The following is a 5,459-nucleotide window of genomic DNA, read 5'->3' as shown; positions in this document are numbered from 1 at the left end:
TTAGATTGCTAAGGAGGCATATGCAGGCAGTAGAGGAGGAGATTGAAGCAGAGATTTCTGTTCGTGAAACTAGTGAGATGGAGAACCACAATGCAAATGGAGGTAATGATGAAAGGACCATGTACGAGTTTGCTAGGCCCTCTCTAGCAGGGATGCAAACTGGGATAGTGAGGCCTCCCGTGGCGGCCAATAATTTTGAAATAAAGTCGAATGTAATCCAAATGATCCAGAATACGGTGCAATTTGGAGGATTGGTGAGCGAAGATCCGAACGAGCATATCGCCAACTTTTTGGAAATATGTGATACCTTTAAGATTTATGGAACAACTGATGATGCCATACGGTTGAGGCTATTTCCTTTTTCCTTGAGGGATAGAGCGAAAAGATGGTTGCAGTCCTTGCCACCGAAAACGATCACTACCTGGACTTCTTTGGCTGAAAAGTTTTTGAATAAGTATTTTCCTCCTGCTAAGACTGCTCAAATGCGAAATAACATATCTTGATAGGAAATCATCATCTTAGCAACCACACACCCCAATAACTAATGAGTTATGATACATATGGAATGCAAGAAAACACCCTCCAATCAAGATGATTCCAAAACCCAAGGATCTCCTCAAGTGAAGATAGGAAAAACTAGTTCCAACAATGAAACTAGCACTTGAATTCAACTCCAAACGCCACAAACCAAGTATGATTTGATAAGTTATGAATCAAACACAAGATTTTGGTTAGAGAACGCCACAAACTAAAAATAGTTTGATAAGTTCAAAGTTCATGCAAGAACTTAAGCAAAAAACACTCACAAAGAGCAAACAAAGATTATCATTCAAAATTCTATGTTTACAAATGAATTTGGCTTTGATATTTATAGGCAAAACAAGACAAAGAAAACCTAAATGGATGTCTTTTCTACTTTCCCACGTTTTCCCTTTAATTCCCTTAAAAACTCATTAAAAATGGCTGTTTTTTACATTGATGGCCCTCATTTTGTAACTCCCCAATGACAACTAAATATGTGCACTCATTTGTAACTCCACATAACACTCATATAACTCACACCTAATAAAATAATCCTTAATTAAATAAAAATAAACTAAAACAATTACTTAAGCTAAAACCCAAAAGATAAGAACCCATATAAATATGAATTAAGCCCAAAGGCTTAATCATAGCCGAATGGATTTTATTCTTCAAAATGGACTGGATGCTTCATTATAAGGTTGGACTCTTGTTTTCATGCATGAGTTGCATTTCCATTTTGGACCTTTTGGTGCATGCCTTTGCAATGGAATCTCATGGCAGCCTTGATTCATATCATATCTTCTTTTGTGCAGGGTGAAGGAGAATCAATGTACGAAGCCTGGGAGCGCTTCAAGGACTTGTTAAGGTGTTGCCCACACCATGGTCTTCCTCTCTGGATGCAAGTGCAGACATTCTATAGTGGCATGAATACAGCCACTAGACAAATGGTAGATGCAGCTGCAGGGGGAGCTATTAATAGTAAAACACCTTTAGAGGTCCAAGGCCCGTTGTATATCGGGCTGAGGCAGATCCTACAGCAGCCTTGGCGGCACAAGTAGAGCTACTTTCCAAAAAGATAGAACAACTTCAGATGCCGGTCCAAGCAGTTCAGCCCGGATGTGAATTCTGTGGTGGACCGCATTACAGTGCCAATTGTAATGCGGGAGGTAGGCATGTTGATTATGTAGGTAGGCAGCAGAATGATCCCTACAGCAATACATATAACCCAGGGTGGAGGAATCATCCTAATTTTGGATGGAGGAACTCCAATAACCAAGGTCCACCAGGATACCAGAGGTTGCATCAGCAGCAACCTATGCAATCTATTCCCCATCAACCAGGAGCTAGTCAAGAGAAGAAACCTAACTTGGAAGAGTTGATGATGAAGTTCATTGCAACTTCAGAGAACAGATTTCAGCAAACGGACACTGCCGTTCGGAATCAACAAGCTTCAATTCAGAACTTAGAAACTCAAATTGGGCAGTTGTCTAGGATGATGGCTGAGAGGCAGCCAGGCACGCTTCCAAGTAACACAAAGTCTAATCCAAGGGAGCATGCCAAAGCAATTACTTTGAGATCAGGTAAGGAACTTACTAGCTCATTTAAGCCTTGCAGGTGGATGAGTCGGAAAAGAAAGACAAGCCTGAAGAGAAAGAAAAGGGAGCAGTTGAAGAGAAGGAGGATTCGAAGAAGATTCCCTTGAGGCCATACCAACCTCCCATTCCATATCCTGCAAAACTCAAGCAGGATAAAGTTGATCAACAATTTGGTAAATTTTTAGATCTTGCAGAATGACGCCGAGAGCTGTTCATGCTATAATCCTCATGCTGTAAACTCAAGGAGAATATCCTTACTCAAGGCAAGAGAGTTTCTTTTGGGTCTGGTTTCAAGATCATCAAGATCTTCTTGACAAGCACATCCGGGATCACACTTTGAAGGATCACAATCCCAGATAAAGTGTCCATTGATCTTAGAGACATAGACTTCCCACCCATCTGATCTGAAACTATGAATGGGAATCTTTTTCTTGTAAGTCCTCTTCACTGGTTGGATCATGGAAATAGAATGAGGAGTTGAAGAGGATGTCGCTGTGGAGGACAAATAGGAGACTTTAACAGTCTTGTCAAGTTGCTTGATAAAAATAGGATCCTGTTTTTATGCAGTCGAGAACTTTGGTGCAGCTTTTCATAGTTTGTAATCCACAGGAAGGGATTAACTTTTCCAACTCTTCACGGGGTTATGCGGGAGTCCGAACTATTGTAGGAGTGAGACCACTATCGTGAAAGATGAAAACTGCATCAAGTTAGAGAGGCCGAGTCCGTAGGTTAATGGCATGGTCTTGTAACCTGTAGACTAGCTGGTGATGAAGAGTAGCTGAGATTGTGTCAGCAACTTGATCTGCGCCTGTGATTTGTACCTGTACTTTCAGGGCTTGACTGAGATGAGGATCTTCTAGAGACATATTAAAATTAGGAAAAAACGTAAGTACAACGCTTCCTGCATTTAGAGTAGTGACAATAGAGCCAATCACAGCATGTTCATAGTTTAGATAACGAGTATCTAACAAAGAAAGTCTGGCAGTGACTGGAAGTCCTTGTCTTCCATGATAGGAAAGTACAAGTCTGATAGCACCAAAATGGAGATGGGTATATTTTTGTTGCTTCCATTGTTGAATGAAGTGAGATGGAATTTCTAAAGTCACGTCTTTGTTCGGTGGTTCTGGAAGAAAGAACACCTTTGAGAAGAGAAGATGGTATACATATTCTTTTATGTTGACAGGATGGTCCGGAAATAATATGTCTCGGTGTCTAGAGAAAGGCCCGATTACGTCGGAAGGCGAGCGTAAGGGTTGAGAATTGGGACAAGAGAATTTTGAATTTGAGCGGTTTACCGGAATATGGGATATTTCAACTAAATTATCGATCTTATCTGTAATGTACTGTTTACATGAAGTAGGTAATGAAAGAGAAGAGGTTTGGACAATAGGACTTGAAGTTGTTTCCATGTTTGTAGATGAGTTTCTTCTTCTCTACACCCTTTTGGCTCTGATACCAGAATGACGCCGAGAGCTGTTCATGCTATAATCCTCATGCTGTAAACTCAAGGAGAATATCCTTACTCAAGGCAAGAGAGTTTCTTTAAGCTAAGACCAAAGAGGCACCTCGCCATGGGGGTCTTCCTGCTTCTTTGAAACTCGAATAGCCGAGTGGTGGAGTTAGCCCTTTTGGATTATAACAGAAACAGATCGTAGCAACAGCTAATTCATTGCCATAGGATAGAGAAGAAGAACAGAGAGAAATTAGAAAGCCATGAAAGATAAGAGAAATATAAGTGCTTATTTCTTACACAACTTGAATTACAAGAGAGACGATCCTTCCTTTATATAGGAGGAAGGGAGATGTCAAGATAAACTTACAAACAACAATTTCTTGCCACCTGGCAAGAGTACTATGCTTAATGCATGCGTAAAAAGGAATATATTCCTTTTCATAAAGACGAAAACATGTGACATAAGAAGCCAAAAAACATGTGACATAAAAGCCAAAATATCTACTTTAAGTACAATAATATAGAGCATCTTCTTAGTGGAGCATCTTGCTTTTTGTGAGTGCTTATCCGCTCTTCACCAAATCACGCTTATTGGTGGGTCCATGTTCGAGTAGTCTTCATCGAGTCATCCCGACTCACTTATGCCATAATTATGATGAATGCGTCGTGATGGGCCGGTGTGTCGGATGAATGGCATCGAGGAGATTTCGAGATATCTCTTGAGACAATAATTGAGAATCCGATGGAGGAGGTTCTTCCGGTTGCGACCATGGTTCTAGGAAAGCCGGGTTTAACTCCATTGATGATGTGGCTTCATTTGGATGATTGGATGAAGTTGAAGGTGTTGAAGAAGTAGGAGAAATCAGTCGTCTTTGATCCGAGGGTCTCCTATGCATGCTGATTCTGGAAATGCCTCATTAGTTGAATGATTGAGTTCATTCCCCTTATGAAGTAGAGCATGTTTGATAGTGAAAGGCATTTCTTCAAAGCGGCCATGGAAGGTTTTCCAGGGAGTGATGGTTGTTGAGACAGTGTCTTCTTTATTGTGTTGTTGGTGAAGAAAGAGGATGGTGTGGTAGGTTAAAGCCTTTGCATGATCTGTCATATTGAGGAGGCTGCTTGATGAACTAATCTTCCGAGACGATGTTGCCATGCATAATGATTTTCAAATAACGGGAAAAAACGCCGGGCGGGATGTGACTTATTTTCTTCCCTATGCAAAAACCATAAGGTCCGTAGTAGTGGAAGCTCTATAGGAAGATGATATAGACATGAAAGATACCAAAGGTACCAGAATTGCTCGGATGTTGAGGGAAATGTCTACTGTTATGGTAGGAAAAAGTCTCCATGGAAATGAAGCGGAGAAGTCTTCCGGATGAGGAACCACATCTTTATAAAAGGCTAAGATGCGTCTGTAAACCCAAAGTTCGAATTCAGGAATAGACAGGTTGGCTGGTTGATCCGGGTGTGTGGTTCGATGGCTAAACTGAGCCATAAAGATAAAGAAAGAAGGACTAGGGGGATTTGTGAAGGGCTTGGAGAGGCGAGATAAGAAATCAGGAATGAGGTTCTTGTTGCCTGGATGTGTTGAACTTCAAAATCATATAGAGAGAACCATTCTTTCGGTAGGAAGCTGTTTATCGGGAATTTTGCGACCTTTGAACTCCGAATCACGAGGAAAATTGGAGTTGTCCATTCCGACAATGAAATGTCTTGAAGCAAGGAAGAACTCACATTTTGAATTGCATACTTAGCGAATTTCTTTTATGTTGGAATGATAGTGAAGTTCACTGTCTTTAAACTGTCTGATACATACTTGCATAATGATTCCTTCTTGTTTTGTTCTTGCAGGAAGGAGAGCACCCCAAGCAAGGTCACTAGCATCG

At 40.9% G+C, this 5,459-nt stretch overlaps 1 non-coding gene across 1 annotated transcript; it reads right to left on the bottom strand.

The window, feature by feature from the left end:
• Positions 1-1,303: 1,303 nt before the first annotated feature.
• Positions 1,304-1,411, bottom strand: LOC112536290. Its single transcript, XR_003080333.2, has one exon. It is a non-coding gene; the product is annotated as a small nucleolar RNA R71 (small nucleolar RNA).
• Positions 1,412-5,459: the final 4,048 nt, after the last annotated feature.

This window comes from Ricinus communis, chromosome 7, assembly GCF_019578655.1.
Source record: "Ricinus communis isolate WT05 ecotype wild-type chromosome 7, ASM1957865v1, whole genome shotgun sequence".
Taxonomy (NCBI): Eukaryota; Viridiplantae; Streptophyta; class Magnoliopsida; order Malpighiales; family Euphorbiaceae; genus Ricinus; species Ricinus communis.
This window is presented reverse-complemented; position numbering and strand designations above follow the sequence as displayed.